At 35.3% G+C, this 5,000-nt stretch overlaps 1 pseudogene; it reads right to left on the bottom strand.

Moving 5' to 3' along the window:
- LOC137622683 (uncharacterized) overlaps positions 1 to 5,000 on the bottom strand; it is a 406,262-nt pseudogene that overhangs the window by 19,886 nt on the left and 381,376 nt on the right.

The raw sequence follows: 5,000 nt of genomic DNA, 5'->3' as shown, positions 1-5,000 counted from the left end.
CTGCTCTCGCAAAACCCAACGAAGCGTTATAGTATGATCCCGTAGTTTGGCAATTGGAATTACGATTCGACTAGGTCCATCAAGTATGCTAATAACTCTGATTACCTGTAATTATCCTATTGGGATGGATTACATAAAATTTTCATACTAATTAGGGAATTTGCCTGAGCACTTCCACGGCTGGGGGGAGGTTTGCAAGAACATCTGGTTTGCAATTTTTCCAACTTTTTAATCATCATAATATGTCGGTATTGGAGATAGATGGTGAGTTGGAGGTCATCGTTGATTGATTGATTTATCTCTCCTGTTTATTCTTGGTATTTATATCTTATTAGATATATAAATAAAGATAGAGAGGAGTAATTTCAGCCCTGAAATGTTTAGGTAAAGATGAAATGGCCCATAACCAGAGAGAAGGATCCAATGTAGTCATGTCTGGCCAGTCAAAGGACCCTATTTTATGGTAGTAGGTAGGCCAGGGCACCAGCCGCCCGTTGAGATACTACCGCTAGATGAGTTATGGGGTCCTTTGACTGGCCAGACAGTATTACATTGGATCCTTCTCTCTGGTTACGGTTCTTTCTCTTTGCCTACACAGACACCGAATAGTCTGGACTATTCTTTACAGATTCTCCTCTGTCCTCATACTCTTGACAACACTGAGATTACCAAACAATTCTTCTTCACCCAAGGGGTTAACTACGGCACTGTAATTGATCAGTGGCTACTTTCCTCTTGGTAAGGGTAGAGGTGACTCCTTAGCTATGGTAAGCAGCTCTTCTAGGAGAAGGACACTCCAAAATCAAATCATTGTTCTCTAGTCTTGGGTAGTTCTATAGCCTCTGTACCATGGTCTTCCACTGTCTTGGGTTAGGGTTCTCTTGCTTGAGGGTACTCTCGGGCACACTGTTCTATCTGGTTTCTCTTCCTCTTGTTTTGTTGAAGTTTTTATTGTTTATATAGGAAATATTTATTTTAATGTTGTTACTATTCTTAAAATATTTTATTTTTCCCTGTTTCCTTTCCTCACTGGGGTATTTTCCCTGTTGGGGCCCTTGGGCCTATAGCTTCCTGCTTTTCCAACCAGGGTTGTAGTTTAGCATTTAATAATAATAATAATAATAATAGCGGTAGCATCTCTATGTTATTGATTCGTATGTAATATCAGCTGATCTGATCACGGTATCCGGAATACAAGGATTGATAAAATCTAGTCTGCCCTCATTAATCACGAGTTCTTGCTTCGCGATTTCAGTTTTTCGCGACCGAGGGGAAAAAAATTCTCTGTATCTAGCTCGGAATTATATTGTTTTGAGATTTCACATAACTATTGAATATTTTGGTTAGTCTTAATGATGGACTATGCATATGTCGATTAATTGATGTTTTTATCTGCTGGGATAAGAATAGAATGGCTTTGTTGTTATGTTGTTTCCTTATTTCTTACGTTACTGCAATAATGGTTTGGCTTTCTTCTGCTTTGATGTTATTAGTTAATTGTAGTCAGGTTCACATCAAGTTTATTCATAATTCATATATAAAGGACAATATTATAGTAAAGGCTCTACCGATATGTAGCGTGAGGTTTACTGTATACTGTACTGTACTGTAAATTTACTGTATACTGTACTGTACTGTAAGTTTTACTGTATACTGTACTGTACTGTAAGTTTTAATTATACTGTAATGTATTGTAAGGTTTACTGTATACTGTACTGTACTGTAAGTTTTACTGTATACTGTACAGTGTACTGTACGTTTTACTGTATACTGTGTTGTAAGTTTTACTGTATACTGTACAGTACTGTAAGTTTTACTTTATACTGTAATGTACTGTACTGTAAGTTTTACTGTATACTGTACTGTTCTGTAAGATTTACTGAATACTGTATTGTAAGATTTACTGTATACTGTACTGTACTGTAAGTTTTGCTGTCTACTGGTACCGTAAGGTTTACTGTATACTGTACTGTACTGTAAGATTTACTGTATATTGTACTGTACTGTAAGTTTCACTGTCTACTGTACCGTAAGGTTTACTATATACTGTACTGTACTGTACTGTAAGTTTTACTGTATACTGTAATGTAAGGTTTACGGTATACTGTACTGTAAGTATTACTGTATACTGTACTGTACTGTACTGTAAGATTTACTGTATACTGTACTGTCAGTTTTACAGAACACTGCACTCTACATTAAACTGCATGCACGAATATATAACAATTCTCTAGTCAACTCACGGCGTACTTGCAATATTCTGGTTTCATTGTTTCAACTTTAAAACCTTCTCTGAGACCTGAATTGACCCTTTCAATTATCCCGTCATTCAAGGGTCATTCAATTTTGTCCTGTCCTCCAACAATCCTGAGTGACGTGAGGCAACGTCTCCCTATTTGTCTCTCTGAATAGAAAATCCATTTACTCATTCCATTCTCTCATTCCAATTACTCCATTTACTTCACAATCCAATTTTTGCATGATCTTCAAGGTTTCTTCATAATTCTGCCTGGACTTCAATATATTTTTTTATTCTTTTCAATTTTTTCTTAATACCTCCCTCCATTTCTTCACCATTTGCTTCTTTTCATGCTCCTTATTGGTCTTTACATCCATACGCGTAGCAACCTGGCTCTCAAATAATGACTGAGAGCCGAAAGGGTAATTAGCATATACCTTGTTAATGCCATCATTAAACCTCACAAGGTACAACATGATATGCATTCCTAGAGAGCCTGGTGGAGATGGTTTGGGCATGCTCTTCACACTCTCCAAGAGAGATTACTTCACCCAACTTTCAACTGGCTCTACGAGGTACTAGAAGAAATGGAAGTAACAGGCCTACATGGCTGAAGACTATGAAGCGTGAAGAAGGAGATGATAAATGGAGAAGTATTGATTTAAAACTCAAGATAGAGACGACTGTCGAAATCTAACCGAGGCCCTTTGCGTCAATAGGCGTAGGAGATGATAATGATGATGATGAGAGGGCCTTCGAAGCGTTCCAACTGCGACCAGTTTTTTAGCCTTCTTACTTACCACCTTTCCCGCTTCCTATCGTCTATTTTGCTGTCCAACCTTTTCAACACTGAAGCCCCCCCCCCCCCGATCCAGCGCCGCTTCGTTCCATAAATCCTTATTTACAATCCAACTTGGGCCAGTCATTTTAATCAAACAACAACACAACAACAACAAATGCGGCCGTTTCTAGTACACTGCAGGACAAAGACCTCAGACATGTCTTTACTCATGCCTGGGGTTTTACCCACTTTTCTTCCCCATGCTGGCCACTGCATATTGGTGATGATTGGATATTTTCGACTGATTACTCTCAGCAAACCAACCTAGTATGGGTGTCCCTGACTAGTACAGATCATGGCGATACACAAACCCTTTCACCACGTTAAAGTAATTCGTCTTCGTTCGTCAGAACCAAATAATTGTGACTTGGTATTAAACCTTCGTAAATTAATCAAGATAGAGTAAATGTTCGAACGTCCATTTATCCTAAATAACAATGAAATTGATATTTGAGGTCAGACGACTTTGCAAAAACTCGATTGTCGTTCTTGTTTCCTCTCTTTATTGACATTAGTTTCCCAATACTATCCGTAGGAGGATAATTTATATAGCTTTCCTACCTCATCTTTTTCCCTACGTTTCTCTCAGATCAGATTCTCTCTCTCTCTCTCTCTCTCTCTCTCTCTCTCTCTCTCTCTCTCTCTCTCTCTCTCTCTCTCTCTCTCTCTCTCTCTCTCTCTGGTTCTGAAAGGTACATTGAATCAATGGGGCCAATATAGAGGCAAGATATAAATGGGGTGTCATAGACAAATAAATGAGAGAGAGAGAGAGAGAGAGAGAGAGAGAGAGAGGAGAGAGAGAGAGAGAGAGAGAGAGAGAGAGAGAGAGAGTAGATTTATAAGGGCCCTTTCGTTCTTCATGTAGGCTGTATGTCATAGGGTTGTTTTAATGTTATATAAGACCATTTTTACCAAATTAAAAACCATTTAGAGATCTTATATATCCACCAAAAATTTATCCAAAATAATTTTAATGTTGAGGGAAAAAATCCAAAGAAAAATATTCAAGATAATTCCTGTAGACAAATCAAAGAAAAATATAATTTCTCATTTACTAATTAATATTTATTTCATAAGAAACAAAATATTTCTTAAAATGTTAATTTGAAATAGAAGAAAATGAAAAAACCCCAGCGATGTTGAGAATCATATTGGAAGAAAAATTCCTTTATGAATTTATAAAGTTATTGGAATATTAAAAAAGATAAAGTTTGCTATTTTGTAGTAATTAATAATTTAGGATGACTACGTTGTAACAATTAATATCTATGAGAGGCGTGTTTGAATTAGTAAAAGGTGTTTGAATATGATTTAGAAGTATATATATATATATATATATATATACTATATATATATATATATATATATATATATATATTTATATATTTATATATATCTTAGCATTGAAAATTGAGGTAAATAATATTTAAATTAAAAATAAGGTAAATTTAAAAATAAAAGTTACGAGGCAACGATAAATGGAAAAAAAGATACATATGATTTGGATTTACTGGATTGGTATAATAAGTAAGAATAACGACGAAATAGAATAAATATTGACGTAATAAAAGGATAATTAATATGTCACTATGAGTAGAAAGAAGAGCTGGGTCAGGTTTATTGTGTCGAAAAACTAGACGTGGAAGTGGTCATGTATAAACTTATTTTTTTAAGATTATTTTTTTTATATACCGAATTATAATCAACAGAATTCGAAATAGATATATTACGAAAATCTAGCTTAGAGAAGACCTATAACTGGTCGAAATTCTATTAAGCTTTGTAATGGAAATTAAATAGTTTTTCATGCAAAATCAATTATGATATATCAAAACAAATTTAGATTATAATTATTCCCGTATATTCGAATAAAAACAATAAATGAAGTCGTTTCTAGTCCACTGCAGGACAAAGGCCTCA

The sequence above is a fragment of the Palaemon carinicauda genome, chromosome 29 (assembly GCF_036898095.1).
Source record: "Palaemon carinicauda isolate YSFRI2023 chromosome 29, ASM3689809v2, whole genome shotgun sequence".
Taxonomy (NCBI): domain Eukaryota; kingdom Metazoa; phylum Arthropoda; class Malacostraca; order Decapoda; family Palaemonidae; genus Palaemon; species Palaemon carinicauda.
The sequence above is the reverse complement of the archived record's forward strand: the minus strand, read 5'-3'. Positions and strand labels throughout refer to the sequence as shown.